The 21519-nt window shown below is 34.7% G+C and overlaps 1 protein-coding gene and 1 pseudogene across 14 annotated transcripts in view; both read left to right on the top strand.

Moving 5' to 3' along the window:
- DLGAP1 (DLG associated protein 1) overlaps positions 1 to 21519 on the top strand; it is a 798454-nt gene that overhangs the window by 22997 nt on the left and 753938 nt on the right. The window lies entirely within an intron of this gene.
- LOC112469501 lies at positions 13716 to 13834 on the top strand (annotated as a pseudogene).

Below are 21519 nucleotides of genomic sequence, written 5' to 3'. Positions count from 1 at the left end.
TTATGATAACTTGTTACCAAAAATAGATGAATAAACTCAGAGAAGTGAAACATCTTTTGATAAAGACCCAGTAAGTTCCCAAAGTTAAATGAGATTTAATAAATATCTCCCTCTATGATCACAGATCTGCACAGTTTAAATTCAGGTTTGACAGTAAAGATCACCTTTGTATTATGCAGTTATTTTGTAATGAGGCACTGAACATTGATGTCACAGGGTCACTTCATGTATTACAATTGCCATAAGGACTCTAGGTGGTTGCATATCAATGTTAAGAAAGGATTCAGAGAAGTGACAAAGTTTATTTGAGAATCTACTAAGGGCTCGGCATTTCCTCCATAACTTCCTAAAACAATGGACAACAGCAGGAAATAGCTTTTCTATCTAAAGCTGGACGGAACTGACATAGGCACTCTTGATTCCCATCTACTCTTCCTAATCTTTTTCAATGGGTTCTAGCCTTTGATGGCAGCAAGGGACACAATCTAAATTTCAAGCTGTGAAAATGCCAGAAGCTATGCCAATTTAACAAAAGGTTTCAAAAGAATATCCTCTACTAATCCTAGGTTCCTTCTTTGTAGTATTGCATTAATGAAGTGCCAAAAGAAGATCGAGGCACTGTGGATTCCCATACCCATCTTACTTACACTGGCAGATTTGCATGATCAAGATCTGGAGTTGACAAGTTCAGTATGGCCACAGGTGTCCCTTGAGGTTCCATCCTTTGTTTATTGCATAACTCCCTTCCCAACTTCACCTCCAACCTTCACTCAAGGTGGACCTAACCCATCTGCTTGTTGCTCTGTCCCCATTTATTCTCCATTTCCTCCGCATGTGGCTTGCTCGATATGATATCAGTAGCATGGGAAAGCAGTCTCTCTGCTCCATTTGGTTAATTAATCTCCAACTGTGTTTGTGGCTCACCTTGTTCTTATGTTTACAAGATTATAAAATCTTTGAAATTTTTCCTTCTTACTTTTCCTGCTCCTTTATGTATAGCACCAAACAAACTATAATTTCCAAAATTCACTACATTAACACATTCTATTTCTACTAATTCAAAACCTATAATACCTCCAACATTAATAATCTCATAATATCTCAACAAAACCTCTTAACCAAATTCATTTCATATACTTCTAATTTAACCTAATACATGTCCTCTTTCATTATAATATGTTTCTCCTGATTATTGCCACTCAGTATTCTCGAAGGTACCCAATCACATTTTATTGATTTTACATGATTTTGGATCACATTGAGATGATAATGCATACGTAAGAGGAAAACAACAATTTAGTAATATCTAGAATTTCCTGAGATATTGTTTTGTCCTAGGCAGATGATAGTTTGCTAAGTGTGTAATGTGTATTATCATTTATTTCTTACAATAACTCTATGATATAGTAATATTTTATCCCCACTTTATAAATATGGAAACTGAGATACAAAATTGTGCAAGGTTACACAGGAGGTAACTTGTGGAACCAGTGGAGAGATGATGCAAACACAGGAAGTCTGGCTTCAGTCCCAGCATTCTTCCTCACTAGTCTTTACTTCTTTATTAATATGATACATATTTCATCCTCTGTAAATCCTTTTTGAATAAGATGGGTCTTTTAAATAAATAAATCTGTTCCTTGGTTCAAGAGTATGGGCAGAAAGTAGTACAAGAATTCTAAAGCAGAAGCAATTGCAGCCAGTATTTATATTTTAAAAGAGGCTTTCTGGACTCTAACTCAATAGGACAGGACTTTTCAATGCCTTACCAAAATCACTTGGGGAGACATTTTTAAGTAGAGGACATCTTCTGCTTCTACAATGGCCTCAAATCAGGCCATATGGATTCACGCATTAATAGTGTAGAGATAGGAGTTAGGGTTGTGGAAGGACCTGAAAGGATTGGCAGTTTGTGTGCACATGGAAAGTCAGTTGTATTGTAACACAACCAATAGAACCATCACACAGGCACCCTGTTCTACTGAGAACTTTTATCTAGGATCCACAGTGTTCAGGGTGCTGTAACTTCCTTTTGCTATTGCTTTTACATGGAAACGAATATGATCTTATCCATTTTGCAGGAAAAATGCTGGATCAGTGTAACTACTAGGCAATTGTATGTTAGATATCATAAAAATGTTTATAATGTAGGGTTCCCGCCCTCCAGGAATTTACTATCATGTTAGAGAGAAAAGACTGGTACAATCAAGTTCCCTAGAGGAAAAAAAAATTAATGCCAGGTTTTACGGAAGTAACTATAAAATCATTATAATATAGAGGTGTTAAATGGAGGGAGGTAAAGAGTAGGATTGTCCATTTTCTTTCCAGCTGCCCCTCATTATATCCTATTGTTTAGGTTCTGTGAAGGTAGTACAATGTCTTCAGCATAATGCATAGCCTGTAGCAGATGTTCAATAAATGTCTGAGTGAAAATGCATTTGGGGCTGAAAAATGTAGGCAAACAGTTTTCTGCATGTCCAAAAACAATTTCCAGAAAATTAAAGTTTGTGTCTTTAAACAGGAAGGTAACCGTCCATGGCACTGGTTTAATTCTATTTGCAGAGTTATAGTAAATGTGCCCTCCTATAGTGGCTGTTCCATTGAGCTGGTTTCTTGGAAGTGTTATCTGACACCCTTCACCTTAAAATCAGCTGTAGGACAGTAGGAGCCTGTACTTAAATCTGGCTCGAATAAGAGCAAGAGCATGGGCAGTCACTGGTGTCCAGCTTCAGTGCTGGTGGCCAAATATTACGCAGTCAGTTTTACAACTGGATTTCAAAAAAATGTGCAATATATTATTTTGCTCAAATATGAATTAATTGTTAACTCTCTTGTAGGGTTGATTGTGGAATCATTTATTTTAACATACTACTTTTGCTAGCTTTGAAATATTTTCCTGAATTCTGAGCATGAAGATATAGCAACAAAAAGTAAATAAAATACAAATCAAATTTTAACCCACTGGAGAATATGTACTTATGTTTCATTTCCTGGGCACTCACACAGAGTTTGGTATATACTAGACATTACATATGCATTGGAGTAAATGGGTAGATGGATATAACTATATTTTAGTTTTAAAAAAAGTTTCTTCCAGTAGAATTAACAATGGCAGTAAATATTAGATTAATGCTGTCAGGAAAATCTAACAATTAATTGTCTAGCAATAAATTGGTTTTGAAAAAGTAAGTGAGGAATAAGGTACAAATTTAGTAATCAATACCATCTCTTGTATTTATACTTTCTTTCAAAAAAAGAGAAAGAAAAACAGAAGCCTTTTGAGAAATATTTAAGCAAAACTACTGCTTTCTCTTTTTTTTTCCAATTTATGTTTAATAACTTTCCACTTTCAGATATGCCATAAATTAAATCAGAACCCCATAGAGAACAGTATGTTCAATATTCGGTCACAGTTTGAAGGCATTCTCATATGGTTTTAAAGAAAAACTAATTTCAAGAGAATGTGGTATAAATGACTAATTTTATCCTTGAAATTATTAAGGTCCTTTATCTCAATGGCTGTGGTCACTTTGTATTATCTTTATATCAAATGTACATGATTTTAAATTTACAGTAAAAATTTGGATCATAATAAAAAGGAGAAGATGCCATTACAACCAGAAACTGAAGAGATGAATTCTAGAAAATATTTGTTAATCTTTTAAGCTTTCTCTAAAACAGAATGATGAATTTAGTTCTTGAGATACAGGACCCAGCATATTATCAACTCATTATTTATCTGGAGTCAAGTAAAATTAGAAAGGAGGAGAGGTTTGCTTAGGTATCCTTCTGATCTGCAAGGTTCCGAGTGCATCCTTTTAAGATTCTTTATCAACCCCTACGTTGATAGTAAATTCACATGGCTTCAAATTCTGCCTATTTCTTCCCCAGGATGAGATAAAACCTTTCCTGACCACCTCTCACTTATCTATTGTCTTGGGCCCTCAGAGTCCTGAGTGTTTATCTCCCTTCCCAGGACATCTATAAATACTGTTCTGAAATAAGCAGCCCTTTAAGAATTCTATCAACCGACAGAATTGAAAAAGCTTTTTCATGATTAACTTCCGTATTAAAAGAGGCTCAGTTAGGGAGCACTGAGCATTCTCAATGACAGATGAGAATGATCATGTCTACCCTGGTTTTCTATCAGGCATTAGAATAATCTAGAACATTCTGCTGATATAATATGAATTTTGAAAATATTCTCTTAGATTATTTATTATCTCAATAAAGTTGACTTACTATACTTTGTTGTAAAAAGGTTGAGAAATTTAACCTACAATAATAATTTAGGAAATCCATTTTTGTTGCTTGATGTGAAATACTTTGTAATTAGTAGGCAAAAAGATAGTCATAGTGAATTTAAAGAAAAATAACCACCAAATAACTTTCATAGTTGTTAAATGAACTGTGAACTACTTCTCACCATACTACTAATGCAAATGTTCTGTCAGTGGACATTGCACAATTTTCATTATTCATTTTATGAAGAGCCGCACAAAGTACTTCATAAAGCTCTAAGAGAACATTTTTTGATAATCCATTTTCCAGATGAAGAAGCAAATACTAGTGGAAGTGAATATTTATTGGTTTTGGAAGAACTGGTGGATCACATTTAATGATAGCAAAAGAGTATTTTCATGATTGTTTTTTAGGTTTAAGCTATAAAATATGCTCTGTACTAATAATATATGAAATGTCATTATTTTATGCATTATATATAAATCAAAATCTTGAAAGATGCATTTTGTAAGCAACAATATCACTAATTAGGATGCTTAATAAGATTAGAGCCTCTTCTAGAAATAATTAAATTTCATAATTTATGTGTACAATTTAAGTTTGTAGCTGTAATTCATTCACAGTCTCATTTACCAGGCATACATACACATAATTGGCTTTTAAATGGGTCATAGAGTATATTTCTAGCTACAGACTAGCTTTTTCTTAAATAGTAAATGCTTATTACACTCAGGAATAGAGGTTTTACTCTCATTTATTATATAAATAGATAATTCTAACATTAATATTTTTACTTAGGTGGTTCAAATTTCTTTCACATTTGGACTTTCTAATATTTAGAAAACAGATATTTGTTTTTCTCTCAAATTCATTTGTATATATTTCTATATAGTTTTCTTTTTTAATCAGAAGATGATATATGGCTTAATTATTTTAAAATATCTGAAATTTTGAGAAGGGTTAAAACCTTTAGAAGAAAAGTTAACATGTGTCTGACACATTAATTCATCCTTCATTTCTTTAAAGTTATTGTAAGTAAGCTCACTGAAGAAAAATTAAAAATTATAGATAAAAATGAATTAATAAAATTCCAGTGATCATACTAATATTAATGCGTATATGATCAAGTTATTCAGATTCTTTAGGTGTGCTTTTTTTTACTAAAATATAATTGTATTATTTATATCATTTTATAACTTTTTAATTTGATATCATGAATCCTTTACATGTTATAAACACCAAATTATATTATCTATTTAATGGCTATACATGTCATTGTGTAAATCACTATATATGTATAATCACTATATATATATACAACTTAACCCTATTTAAGCCCTTATTGTTGGGCATTTTAGATCCAGGTTTTCTTTTATAATATTAAAAAGACTATGGTGAACATACTTTTACATTCATAGATGAATCAAATTTCTTCTTGGGTTAGAGCTCTAAAGTTGTAACTACTGTATGAAAAGCAATATGTACATTTTCAAGACTTTTTTTTGACTTTGAAAATTGTCCTCTAAAGAGATCATGCCAATTTAACTTCTGTTAATGGTGTATGAATATCCTTTCCCTGGTACCTTGCTAACAATGAGCCTTATTATTTTACATTTTTGACAGAGGGCTGAATGGTGGTCCCTGAAAAGATATGTTATGTCCTTATCCCGGAATTTGTCAGTAGCAACTAATATGGAAAAAGAGTGAACATGACCTTATAATGTAAAGATATAATTAAGTTAATGAGAGAAGTTCATCCTAGATTATTTATGTGGGCCCTAAATGCAATCGCGTGTATCCTTATAGGAGGGAGACAGAGGGAGTTTTGAGATAGATACATAGGAGGGGAAGGTAGTGTGAAGACAGAACAGAGAAAGATATGGCCACAAGTCACAGAATGCTGACAGCCAATTAGAAACTGAAAGAGGCAAGGAATAGATTTTCCTCTAGAGCCTACAGAGGGAATGTGGCCCTTTCAATGCCTTAATTTTAGACTTCTGGCCCACACAAATTTTAGAGAATAATTTTCTGTTGTTTTAAGCCATCAAGTTTGTGGTAATTTGCTATAGCAGCCCCAGGAAATGAATATAGTGCTATATGGAATTCACTGTTTATGAAGAGATATTATTATAGTTCGAAGGGAAGATTTCTGAACCAGATTCTCAAGAATCACTAATACCTAGGCAAGTGCCCACTTTAACTGTAATATCTGTTTATAATTCTTTCTCTCTAATCATCTCAGTTGTCTTTAACAGGCCCCAGAGCCTTGGGTCACCTTTGTCCTCACTTAAGTTTTCATCTTTCATGAAAGTCTCATCCATTCAGTTATTAATATGTATTCCATGTCCAAGACTTCAGTCTATATACTATGTTTAATCTTTGCCTAACATCTCACTACTAAGCTGTAAACACTAGACACTTGCTTTCTGGATAGTTTATTAGCACCTCATACCCAGCATATCTGTTATTAGACTTCGTACCTTGTTCTACCTCCTTTATTGTCTACCATGGTGATTCTTACCTTCCTCCACTTGGATGTTTAAGCCAGAATCACGTATCTTGTTTATCACCTCTACACGCACTCTTGATAAGAAACCTTAGTATCTCTTTCTCCACTCCATCCAGAATACATGATGAGATACCATCATGTTTCCTATCTGTAATAGTTGCCATCTTGCTCTATGTACCCGCTGCCTCTCCCCAGCCATTTATTAAACATCCTGTATAGTGCAGCCAGAGACTTCCTTCTAACAAAAAACTGTATCACCTTGTCATTCAGCACCTTGTTACAAAATAAAACCTAAACTCTTAGGAATGACAAGTGAGGTCTTGGATCTCTTTTTCTTGCCTACATACCTGCCTGCCATTCTATCTTTGGAAAACTCTGCTCTTGTAATTTGAACCAGTTGCAGTTTTCCAGTTTGCATGTGCTCTCACAACGTCCTGCTTTGCTCAAACCATTCTCTCCCTGGCATGTCTCCTTTAACTTATATAACTACTAGTTCTTTAAACCTTAATGAGAGGTCTACTCTATCTGAGAAACTTGCTTAATTCTCCCAGTTTTATAAGCTGTGTTTCCCTCTGGTCCTAGTTTTATATTGAATAGTAATTTTTATAAATCTATTTGTCGCACATTAGACTGTGATATTCTTGAGGATAAGGACTGTTTGTCATCCTTATCTCCAGTTCCTTCCAAAATGTCTAATTATTAGAAATTAACAACAAATTAGCTGATATTTAGTAAGTACTTAATTTATGCCGGATATTGCGCTATAGGTTCCACACAATCACATCTATTTCTTTCAACACCCCTAGGAAGTCAAAATTATTGTTACTTTCATTTTATAGGTGAGGATTTTGATCCATTGAGAAGTTTAAGCCAAGTGCTTAAGGACATACATTTAGTACAAAGTAGGCCGATATTTGAAGGCTAGCAGTCAGATTTGAGAGTCATTTCTCTAATTTAACCCTTTTAATATCATGTTTCCTTCTAAGCATGTTTTTGCTGTATCTCATAAGTTTTAAGGTTGTATTTTTATTTTCTTTCAGTTCAAAATATTTTTAATATTACCTGACATATCCTATTTGGCTCATAGGTTACTTTGAGAATATACTTTGTATTACTTTTATTATTTTAAAATTTGATGGCTTTTTCATAAGCCAGAGTATAGTTTCTGTTGGTATTTCATGTGAAATTGAAAAGACTGTTGGGAGAAGTGTTCTATAAATGTAAATGTGCTTATGTCAAGTAGGTTAATGGCATTGTTCAGGGATTCTGTACTTACTGATTTACTGTGTACTTATTCTGTCAGAGAAAAGTGGTAAAATCTCCAGCTATACTTACCGACCTGTGTATTTCTCTTTTCGGTGCTATCAGTTTTTGCTTCATGTATTTTAAAGTTCTGTTGTAAAGTGCTTATACATTTAAGATTGTTCCATCCTTTTGAAGAATTGAGACTTTTATCATGACAGTAGTTTCCCCTTTATCACTGATAATATTTCTTTTTTTTTTTTTTGTCTATTTTATCTGCTCTTTATATAGCTACTTCAGCTTTGTTTTGGTGTTTGCATAGTTTCTCTCTTTCTATCCTTTTAATTTTGTACCTTTATATTTAATGTGTGTTTCTTGTAGACAGCATATATCTGAGTCTTCATTTTTTTTTTTAACATCTTTATTAACTATTTTTGTTCCAACTGTTGTTTGTTCTTTTTCTCTTTTATTGCCTTCTCGTATAAACAGAGCATTTGTTATAATTTCATTTTTCTCTTTATTAACTTATTATTTATTCATTTGTGTTAATTTTAAGTATTTTCCTATGATTTACAATATGTATCTTTAATTTATTAGAGCCTACCTTCAAATATCACTATATCACTTCAAAAATATATAAGATAATATAAAGATCTTAAATGATATATTCTCAATTCCTTTCTTCCATCTTTTATGATGTTGTTTTTTTATAAATTTTACTTTTACATGTGTTCTAAACACATAATATGTTACTACTATTTTTGCTTTAGATAGTTATATTTTAGATCAGTTAAAAATAAGAAAAAAAAGAATTTTATTGTACATTCTTTGATTCCATTTTCTTTGTGTAGATCCCATTTTTGTTTGCTCTTATATTCCTTCTGCATAAAGAACTTCCTTTACCATTTTTTTTTTTTTAATTTTTGCATGGTGGGTTTTCTGGCAATTAATTATTTCAGTTTTCATTTGTCTAAGAGTATCTTTACTTCATTTTTGAAAAATAATTTCCCTTGGCATAGAATTCTGGGTCGACTTTTATTTTTCTTTCAGCATTCCATTGTCTTCTAGCTATAATAAGTCCCCTGTAATTTTCATCTTTGTTCCTCTCCATGTAGTATGTCTTTTCCTGTAGCTGCCTTCAAGGTTTTCTCTTTGCCTTTTATTTTTCCAGGAGATGGAATATGATATGACTAGGTGAATTTTGTTTGCTTGTTATCTTGCCTGATGTTCTCTGAATTTCTAAAGTCTGTAGCTTGGTTCTATCTTTAATTTGGAAAATTTCTATTATTTCTTCAAATATTTGCTCTGCTCTTTTCTCTCTCTTCTGATATTCTAATTATATATATGTTAGATCATTTGATATTGTCCTACCACTTCTGGATACTCCATTATGGCTTTTTTAAAAAAAACTCATTTTTCTTTTTATATTTCAGGTTGAGTAGTTTCTGTTGATGTATCTTCAAGTTCTTGATTCTTTCCTTGACTGTGTTAAATCTAATAATGAACCTGTTAAGGCATTCTTCATCTCTTTTACTGTGGATTTTTAAAATTCTAGCATTTTCATTTGATTCTTTCATATAGTTTTCATCTTAATGATGAACTTTCCAATCTGATCTTATGCGCTAGTCTCCTTTACCATTAGATCTTTTAATACATTAGTCATAGTTTTTTTTTTTTTAATTCCCTATCAGAGAGTTTCACCATCTGTGTTATAGTTGAATCTGGCTCGGCTGATTGCTTTGTCCATTGGGAGTGTGCTATTTTCTTGCCTTTTCATATGCCTTGTAATTTCGTTGTTGTTGAAAATGGAATATCTTGTTTAGTTCAACAGAGACTGAAATAAACAGTTTTTATGCTTAGAAATGGGCATGCCTTTTTTTCTAGCCCATTTAGTTTAAGAGTTTGAGTAAATCTAGTTAGGAATTGTATTAGGCTTGAAGTTTGTTGTCACTATCATGAACCTCAGGGATAGTGATAATCTTCCATTTCTTCTAGTGATACCTTGTGTTTAAGATCAGGGCTGGGTTGTTTTGTTTTCCCTCACTGTCTGCTTCATTCTTAGCTTTAGCATTTTCTTTTTCATGGAATCTCAGATCAGGACTCTTCCAGACTTTTGTTCCTCTTTGAGCCGTGTTTTCTATTATTTTTCACTTGAGCTGTGCTAGCATGGCAGCAAGAGATGGTGGTGGTGGTGGTGTGCTCTCTTGTTCTCATTTAGCCTCACTATGAGGTAGATACTGTATCCCTGGGTATTTGGGGTGTGGCCTCCTTAGTTCTCTTGCCTCTTCTCCATCGGTAATGTATTCCTTTCACTCCCTCATGGATAGGTTATTAGTTTTATTTTTCCGTAACTGCAATGGGTTCTCTCCCATGCCCTGTGGTGGTGGCGTTAGTTTACCTTCTTCCAACAGATTAAGACTTTTATTCTGTAGGGGAGATGGAGAGAAGGCTCCAGGTAGAGTTCTATGCTCCTCCAGTGACAGTTACTATTTCCTTTCCCCAGGTATGCATCACAAGAGACACTTTATTTAAACATTTCCATACTTTTCTATAGGCACCTGGTGGAATTTGTGGAGAAAACACCTAAAACTGGTGTGGACTCCTCTACTTTTTGTGACTGCTAGGGGCTTCTAAATTTTTTTACCACTTTACCTTGGGCCTCCACTAGTTTGTCCTCATCCTAACTGAACACTTCTTACTGGTGTCTGGTTGTGTCTATCACAAGTAAGCCAATGTTCACATTATCTCTGTCCGTAGTCGGCTGTCTCTCCACAATTGTTTGCCCCACAAACTCAGCTCTCCAGTGGGTACAAAACAATTAATGAATTTTCAATTTGTCCAACTTTTCATTGTAAGTGTGGGAGCAATGTCTTCCCAGGTTTACATATCCCTAAACAGAAATTAGAAATCCCCAGAGCTCTTATATTTAACTAAATCATTACACTAAGGCAGCATCTACCAAACCTTTTAGTTTCAGGACCCCTTTACACAAAAAACATTGAATAACCCAAAGATCTTTTGTTTGTGTATGATATATAGATATGTACATATATATACACACACATATATATATGTGTATATATATATATATGTAGAGAGAGAGAGAGCGAGCTTTACTATATTGAGATATTTTAAAATAATTTATTAATTCTTTTAAAAATATTAACATTTTTTATAAATTAAACATGTTTTATAGGACAAAATATATTTAGTGATAAATATTGATTGTTTTTAATTTTGTAAATCAATTTATTGTAAGGTTTAAGAGACAATACAGCTATAGTCTCATATCTCTTTTCTGCATTCAGTGGATTGCAATGTCAGATCATATAACCTCTGGAAATTTTCACTGTAAACTTATGAGAGAAAGAGTAAAAAGAGGAAATGATGTTTTAATATATTATGAAAATAATTTTGATTTTCTGATCCCCTGAACAAGGAGAATTTACCTCCCCTCAGTGGATATGAGACAACTTCAATAAAGAATAAATGAAACTATACCCCTGACTTGTAACCCTCACACTAATGAATTTATATATCAAGTCCTAGTGTGTTAGAATGTTTGGTTTTCTTATAACATACTACACTTTTGAGGTCTTGAGAAAGAGAAAAAATATAAAGGCAAAAGTGAACCTAGTGAGTAACTGAACTCATATTTGAACTCATGTCTTCCCAATTACAAAGCCTGTGTTTTTTCTCCCATTGCCATTCTATGTGCCATTAGCACATATTTCCTATAGCATCTTACATTGGCCTTCCAAAAACTGATAACAGCATCTTTTATCCTCTATAGCTATAAATAAATGTTTAGAAGATCATTGGATCTTATAGAAAGTTAAGTAATGAATGTTACCTTTGGATATGTGGAGTTATATAGGTCTATATTTATGCAGGCAGTTCATAGATTTCTTACTATTTCAGGCATTACCCAAACATGTAATAGTTTTTAAAAGGTCATATTTTATGTAATATAAATACCTTATAGTAAAATTCTTCTTTGAACTAGAAAATGGTTGATATCTACATGTAATTCTTTTATTTTTCTCAAATGAAAGGAATTCAAAGTATAGAATTTGTTATTAGTAAAATATGCCTATGTTGATATTTCTTTTAATGTAGCATAACTCAAATTAGCAGCCTATTGACAGTCTGACCTTGGTATAGCTCATCTATGGAATTTGAAATTGTTCTAAGTTATCCACAAAGGACACAATTGCCAGAACAACTGATAAATGATGACAGGATAGACAATATTATGCAATGAAGTGTGAACATATGCTTTGTTCTTTCTTAAAGGCCACTGCATCTTTGTAGAATTTCATAATGTATTAATATGTCACTACACATTTAGGTCCTGAAGCACAAAATATATTCTAGCCAGAATGCTTGCCAAGATACTAGTGCCAGAATTGAAATATTGTAATGTGTTTATTGAACAGCACAAACATAATAAATAGGGTAGCAGATTTATATTTTACTGTGAAACCTCAAAGCTATTAGAAGAGAGGGAGAGAGAGACAGAACTGACAAGTTCTGTCAAAACTAAAATGAAATCAATTATCGGGCCCTCACCAATATATTTCATAATGCAAATACTCATGATATAAATAGCCCGCGTTTTTAAACTCCTACTGTATTTCAGTGTGTTAAGCTCTTTCCTGACCTTGTTTCTAGTCTTCACAGTTGCCCTCTTAGGCAGGCGATACTCCCATTTTACAGATGAAAAAATAGGTTCATAGAGATAAGAAACTTAGCCCAAGAACCAAAGTTAGTAATAGAAGTTATATTTGAGCCTGAACAAAATCTATACATATCATTAACATTCCACCAAGTTTATTTTATAGTAAAAATATTAATATTTGTTCTGAGAAATAAGTTATTAATCCATTGTTAAAAAGCATTATGATCTAATGAGCTTTGTACATCTGTAGCCTGATTAATTACATTCAAGTTTTCTGATTTAAAATTTTTATTTTTGAATCCTATTTTATAATACAAGTAATAAAATACATTTTAATATTACAAACACTAATTTTTGCAGCTTATATTTTATAAAACTTTTTCATATTATCGCATTTGTAAAGTCAATTCCATGACTCACATTGTGACAAACTAATTGGGAAAGTTATCTAGAACATGATGCTGTGATCTAAATTATGGATTCCATTTTCATATAATTTTTATCTCATCTATCATAAACATTAATTGATAATATATTATTACAACTCTCTGTGCTAGGTACAAGGTTTATAGGGAGTATGAGATATGGTACTTGATTTAAAATCACTTTGAAAATTATTCATTGACTAAAGATTGTTCCTCTAATATTAGTAGCCATTATGTAATTATAATTTCTTTGGCCATAAGCAGGAAGAGGAATGGAAAATATGTATTTCAATTGACTCATAATTCTAAGCACAGTGCTGTTTTATATAATATCACAGAAAATCTTGTAAAGTGAGCATCATCTTCTTTATTCTGGAGATTAAGAACTATAAATTCAGAACATGTCCTAGAAATAGTTTAAATTTACTTTTATCTCTTCATGAAAAGGAACCATGATAATTAACATGTTATTGAGTATTTTCTATATTTTATCTTAGCATTACCTTATGTTCTTTAACTGGATTATCTTATTTAATAATAACAATTGTGTTTGGTACTATTTTCACTCTCATTAAAGAATGGAGAAATAAGGTTAACAGAATTGAAAATCCAACCAGTCTATGGCCATGCTACCCTGAACAAGCCTGATCTCGTCTGATCTCAGAAGCTAAGCAGGGTTGGGCCTGGTTAGTACTTGGATGGGAGACCACCTAAGAAGCCCAGGTGCTGTAAGTGTAAAGAATAAAAAAATAAGGGATTGTAAGATGACAGAATTTTTGCAGTCTGTGAGGTCAACCAAGGGTTGCCTCGCCTAAAAAAAGAAAATTAAAAAAAAAAAAATAAGAAAATCCAGCCAGATTCACATGGTTGGTAAGTATCTAAGTCTGGCATCGAACACAGAATGTTGAATTCAGAGCCTAAGGATGAAGGATGACAATTCATATTCATACTGATAATCTTGTGGCACCTCAAAAGTGAAATCATTTCTGAATGCTCAGGAAGGATTATAAGATGCGGACTTCTAAAAAAAACAATTTTCTTTAAGTATAGAATATAAAAATAGAATGCAATAGACATAATTTCCAGCTTGATGATTTTTAGTGATCACATCCATTTCAGTAGCCCCCAGATAGAAACAGAACGTTATCAGTTCTCCAGGAGACCCTTATCCTCTCTTTGAGCCATTATATCTCTTCAAAGGAAACCACTGCCTCTGGTTAAACTTTTTATAGATGTAATTATAATGTATACATTCTTTTGTATTTGGCTTCTTAGATTAGCTTTCCTAGAAACTGACTCTGAGATGGAGATTGACATGCAGGAAGTTTATTGGGGAGTCTTCTTGGCAACATTACCTGTGAAGGTTTCAGCAGAGGAGGAGGTTGAACTGAGATGCAGTTGCACAGAAAATCTCAGCCTATTCCACACAGAACTCTAGGGCTGGGTCACTCAGCTGGTCAAGGAGGCTGGGTCCTTGTGCCTTGGTCTTGACCATTTCAGTGAGAGAAGAATTGGGGAGGTGGACTTAGCATCTATAGAGTCCACCCACTGTGCCACTGAGATTCACTTGGTTCTTTTAGCCTCATGGGGAAAAACTCCTCCAGGATTTTGGTTGGTCTGTTTTCCTGGGAAAACTTGCAAGAGGGGCCTAGTTGGGGTAAAATAAAGCCCTTGTTTCAGCAGCTGCTCTCTGGGCTACAACTGATACTCATCATTTCTTTTATCTTCTACTAATTCCAGGGTTCCCTCACTCTCTGTACTTCTGCTTGTCTAGATGGATTACCAAGTAGAGTGATCCAGGTGGTCATTTCTAAAGGATTTGCATTCCTGAACACCATGACCTTCTCAGGCTGCTGCACTTGTCCATGTACTATCACGACTTGTCAGGAGGATAACAAAAGTGCCCCAGAGAATTAACTGAGTGCTAAACATGTTCTCACTGCCCTGTTATAAAACATCAGCCTTATTTCCTCCTAATGATCAGAATCAAATATTTCTGCTAGAATTGTGACTTCTTTCCATGCTGGTCTCTTGATACAAGATGCTCAATGTCAGAGTGACTGGATGACAGCCATAGCTTAAAGTTTCATTTTCCCCTTGATGCATCCCCTTTGGAAGTGTTTCCCCTCTGGGAACCAGACCTTTACACCTTTAGAACATAGAGTTTTGAGCTTGGGAAGCACAAATTTCCCAAATGGGTCACTGGGAGAAATGATACATGAGCCATTCTTATATCCGCCCCTTGGTTTATAAACAATATAATCATCATGATTTAGGCTGTATATTGCATTCTAGAAATATGGTACCCCATGCTGGAAAAGGATCATACCCAAGCTGGAACCTCAGGTGGAAATTCAAAAGGCCATCCCATTCTCTGTCAGGCTGGCAGCTTTTGGGTGGTATGACATGTAATAGGACTGGTGGGTTTTCATAGTTATGTGTCCACTTTCATATTCTCATTTAATGTAGGTAGTGCTCTGGTCCAGTCCAATGTTACATAGCATCCTATGCTGGGGGATTAAATACTCTGTAAGCCTGTGGATAGTGGTGGCAGCTGAGATCCTGAGGGCAGGGAAAACAAACTTATAGTTGGAATATGTATCAATTCCTGTTGAGATGAATCATTGCCTCTTTCAGAATGGAAGGTTTCCAGTGTATTTCAGCTTGCCATGTGTCTGATTGTTTTCCCAGAGGGATGATGCCATACTAGGTTATCAGTGTCAGTTTCTGCTGCTGGCAAATTTGACATGTGGCTCGGGCAGTAGGTAGATCAATCTCAATGAGTTGGAACTGACGATATTGGGCTTATGCATAGAGTCCATCTCTGCTATCATGACCACTCTGTTCACACACCATTATGCTACCACTGAAGTAGTCAAGGGGAGCTGGCTGATGTCAGCTGACCAAATCATTTGTCTGCCTGGTTGTGCCTACCTCTCCTGTGGTGGCTGCTCTCTGATAGGCTCTAATATCAAATGAGAAGCTCTTTAAGCTCTTCACACTTCATCCTCACTACCATAGGTCTTTCCAGGTTCCTCTTCCCCAGACCTCCAGTCTCCCAACTTTCAATCAATCTCCTTCCAGGCTCTGACAAACCACACAAGTCATACACTACTGCCTATAATTTTGTATCCAACATTCCTTGACATGTCTGAATATTCCCCATTCCCTAGTTTTGGATACTTGAGTAAATAGCTGTAGGCCCCTTTTGGGGAGGGACTGTGGGAATCATTAACAAACATACTTGCCATGGGTTTTTGGGTCCTTCTTCATGGGAACCCAGTTAATGGGCTTGATCTCTGAAAACTGGCTCATGTCCTAAAACTACAAAAGGGGTCATAAATGTTTATTGAAACATTTCTTCTTGACTTCAAAGTCATGTATCTTTGATTTGTTTTGATCATACAATTGGACAGTACCCTTGTTGGCTGCCTATCTGTCTTTTCACAAAGAATGCTGAGTTTTATTAACCATCTCCAGTACGCTGTATGGATCAACAATCCCTGCTTGCTCTTCTGACTGCCATTCTTGGCTATTGTGCTCACTGTTGCTGTCAGAAGCATTGCTCTATGACAGCGTCTCTTATGATCAGCCCTGGCCTAGGCGGACAGCACCACCAGGCACATCAGTGCTGCTCGAACCTACCTAACGAGTACATTTCTTATGACTTTGGTAAATTGTGTGTCCTCCAGGCCCTCCTACAGTGTGTGGTCACCTGGTAGGTTTTCTAGCCCTAGTATGTCCTAGAATATACACTCTGCCATGCCCACCTTTCTGCGCCTTTTGATCCTTTTTTTCTATTGTCTGACATGGTTTGGACCATTGCTTCCTCCAAATTTCCAAGAGTTGTCTTAGCAGTGAGTTATCACTGTCTTCTAGGATCATTTTCAGAGAGTAACATCTATACTGTAGGTGATTGTTCTCATATCAGTAAACTGTCCCTTATTAAACTTTATATTCTTCCCCATTTGATCCAAGACTCAGGATCCACCCTGAACCCATTCCCTCAGCTCTGGCCATGCATATTTGTTAGGGCTCACAGCCCCTTCATTATATGGACCTACTGCTCCCTTAGTGGACCCAGTACTTAACCAGCCATGTTATGTTATGACTTGACTTAGTAATTTTTTCTGGTAGCCTGGAGGGGAAGTAGGCTCTATCCCAATAGTGATAAGAGGCCTTGGCATGTCTTTATACAGGGATTGGTACCAGACCTAGAAGAGTGAAGTAGTCCACTCGGTTAGTCTAAGGAGGTTCAGGGCAATCCAGTGATAAAATATTTGCAAAGGTATTGACTGAAATGTCCATATCTCAAGTCTCAGGGTCCCTCTCCTTCTCAATAAGGGACCTGACCTTGGCACAGCAGACTTGCTGGGGCTAACTGTGAAGTCAATTTTTCCCTTATATTTAAGCCCAGAGACTCATTATTAGCCTTTTCTGCTCTCTGACTGCAGGAACTGAGAGTCTCTTTACATATTACCAAGAATATATGTAGTTAGTCTTAAAAGATGAGAGTATCCTGTACTCCTTACCATTTTCCCTATATAAACATGTCATTTCAAGATATAAAGCTTATATCTGTTCTTCTTGAATCTGGGTTGGATTTGGGACTAGCTGTTACTAATAAAATGTGGCAGAGTGATGGTTATGTTCTTGGACTTCTGAGCCCATTAGAGGACTGGCAACTTTTCTTTCTCCTCTTGGAACCCAGCCACCGTGCTATGAGGAACATAAGCTACATGGAAAGGTCACATGAAGGGCAATTGAGGTGCTCCAGTTGAAATCCTAAGCTGATGTCCTAGGCAAGAGCCAGAATCCTATGTCGCCCATATGAGTGAACCATATTTTATATTCCAGAACACCAGGCCGTGAGATGACTCCAGGCAACATCACAGGGAGAAGAAAAGCTGCCCAGCTAAGCCTAGTCAACCCACAGATCATAAGAGATAATAAAATGGTCATTATTTTAAGCCACTAAGTTTGGGATGGTTTATTATGCAGAAATGGAGAACAGAAACAGTCCCCTGATCTTCATACTTTGCCATAAATTGGTGGCCTCACTTTTTCATTGTCTTTCTCTAGTGTGCCCTCAGCAAGAACCATCTGATCCTATTGCTCTTACAATTACTACTACAAAACTTTCAGACAGCCACAATATTGTACTCTTCAGTGTATTCTCTTGCACCGTCAAAAATTTTAATAATTACACCATTATCACATTTCAGGGGCTATCAGTTCTCTGCTGGTGATGGATTCTCATTGTTAGCTGTCTGAGTCCACCAGGAAACACTCTGAAACTCAGAGATTTGCATGAAGAAAGTTTATTGGGGATCCCTCTTGGCAACAACATCTATAAGGGAATGAGAGAAGCTGGTTAGGCAGAGGAAGCATTTGAACTAAGAGCAGTTGTGCCAAAGGCCTCAAATCCATAGGGCACTCTAGAGCAAGGGCAGCCCTTCAGAGATGTCTCGCATTGAAACAAAGGTACTAGGCCCACATCAACCATTCATCAGAGGAGGATTGCTCCCTTTGGCAGAGGAACTCAGTAGGCAACACTCCTGGCAGCCAGGAAAATGAATGCCTTGGATTAAGGGGGCTTCTCTGTGACACACTATCCCACCCACTATAATTTCTTTCATTAATCATGATTGTAAGATCCATGTATGATGTTGAGTATAGCTGTTAACAGTTTATTCTCAGTGTGACTATACAGAAATGTATTGATTGGTTCTGTTGCTACGAACAATCTTGATTATAACTTCTGAAACATATACATATATATAGATGTATGTATATGTATATATATTTGGGGGCATTATATACCCGAAAGCAAAATTGCTACATCAGAGCATATATGAAATTCTAACTTTAGCAAATGCAGTTTTCCAAAATGTTTTAACTGGTTTATACTTTCATTGATAATGTATGAGAGTTCCATTATAGTTTCATATTTCATTTTAATTTTTGGAAAAGTGATTAATTATGTGTGTATGTACATATATGTATATGTATTTCTGATAATTCTCAATTAGAATGCTAATTAATTTAGAATTCACAAACTTTAAAAAATAGAAGTTAATTTTATTTGGTTGTTTTGACTATTTTAGTATTAAAAATATAGCTACATTTATTGACTTTTTCTACCACTTTAATTTTAACTTGCTTAAAGCTTTAGCCTAAATAACTGGAGGATATGTTTCCTTTCAACATGTTAATTTTATGCCTCTTGATCCATTCAAAAGGAGATTAAATCTATAGTTGTTATATTTTCTACACTTGCGTATTCTTTGATAGAGGTAGAAAGACCAAAAGGTTATTATTTTTCAATATGAGGTACACATATTGAAAAATGTGCCCAAATTCATAGATATTGTACTGTTGTTGACTGCCTTCTACACTTCAAGTTTTCTAAAGATTTTAATCTATTTGTTAAGCAAGAATATGGAGATCAAAATGAAGGAAACAAAAAATTTGACCATAGTCAAAGGTGTCATTTTTCAGCGTTGTTTCCTTTTTAATGAACATTGTTAGCAACTGCCTTTTCTCTCCTAATATTTTATTATGGTTATTTTCCTTGTCATTAAAACAAATGCTACATCATAATTTTAGTTATTTTTTTTATATTCCATGGTGTGGATATATCATAATTTAAATAACTTACTTTTGGACATTTGGATTGTTTTCATTTTTTGGTTCTTGTAAATAATGTTAAATATATATAATAAATATTTTCATACTAGTTTGATTTGTTTATTAAGCTTAACTCTAGAAGGAATTGCTATATTAGGTTAAATAGTTTTGTTAGATATTGTCAAATTACCTCCAGAAATATTGTTTGATAATGCCTTGCCTCTGTTGTTGAGTATACAATTTTCCTACACTTTTGCTGATACAATCTTAATGATGAATCATCTTTGCCAATCTAATAAATGGATAATATACCCATTTGCTTTAATTTTTATACCTTGTTTAGTAGTGAGATTAAATATATTTGATATTTTTATTGGACATTTCATTTTTACTCATTTTCAAGTTGTTTGTTCATTTTTTATCAGTTACAACCAACTATAAACCGTTTGCTATCTCATATGCCAATATGTCCCATATGTCATAGCTTATATGCTGTGTTTATATCTAGCCATTGCTTTTCAACTCCTATTGTAATTTTGACAAATTAATATTTTTGATGATATGGCATTAGGCTCATAAAGATCTTTCCAACCCCTGGTCTTCCCTCTGATTTAGACATTGAGCTGGATGCATCAGCCATAGTGGACTGCTTATTATTTAAGTTTTGCACTTTTCCATGGTGTTTGCTATGTCTGGCATAGCACTCCACCCTCACACATATAAATATACACTCCACTAAAACTACTAGTGATTGGCACTTGATAAATACCAACCCTTTCATCAAAACTTAGGTCAAAGATACTGGTTTTTTGGACCCTTTCCTGAGATTCTTCCCTTCCTCCCTTCTGTAAAAGTGACTGTTCTTTTTCTCATCATTCTCTCTACTAACCCCAAAGTAGCTATCATAACACTTCCAACACTTCAAGGCCATAACCTGATTACAGGTTTGTATGCTCTCACTGTATATATGACAAAATTCATATTATGTTCATTTCCATACCCCACAGCAGTGTACAATAGTTACACAACAGATATCTGTTGAGTACCTCCTGTTGGACACTTTCAGAAACGCGATTGAGGGAAATGGTTTGCCCAGGCTTGGAGAAAGACTGAAAAGCAGAGCCAAGCTTAATCCCAGTGCTCTGTTCTGTAACAGCACTATGTTACTGCTGTTATACTTGTGAGGGAACAAGGATCAATAAGGGATATCTTCTGTGCAGATAATCCAGACAGTTCAGATTCAAATCCTCCTTTTTCTTATCTAGTTTCCATCCATCTAGAACTTATTTCATTTACTTGTGTGAAGATAACGTCTCCTTCTCTTCTAAGGGAAAAACCTGAGCAGCCAAATAATACTTTGGGGTGGTTTAATGGAAGACTTTTCCATTTTCTTTAGAATGAAAAGTCCTCCCACCCCCAGTTTTCTCATTTCATACTGAAAATGTTACTTTTTTTTCCTTTTAACTAAATTGTGTTTTACCCATTATTTTTTCTGGTTGGTAAAATTTGTATTGCTAAAGTGGGATTCAACTTAACAGTTATTGTTTTCTGGCTAGAATTGCATGAGATAAGCTACCTTCTTACATAAAGTAAATGGATTTCATGGTTCAGCAACTAACACAAAACTAATTTAATGTGACAGGAGAGCACAGTTAAAAAGTAAAGATTCAAATGATCATAAAATCATCTACTTCAGGTGGGAAGAGACCACAGAAATTGCTATGTCTTTAAATCACCAAAGTCTGTATTGTAGAAATGTGTTAATCTTGCTCTCGACTAAATTGTCTTCA

Source organism: Pteropus alecto, unplaced genomic scaffold (genome assembly GCF_000325575.1).
Source record: "Pteropus alecto unplaced genomic scaffold, ASM32557v1 scaffold146, whole genome shotgun sequence".
Taxonomy (NCBI): Eukaryota; Metazoa; Chordata; class Mammalia; order Chiroptera; family Pteropodidae; genus Pteropus; species Pteropus alecto.
Note: the sequence above shows the minus strand (reverse complement) of the source record. Positions and strands in the feature narration are given on the sequence as shown.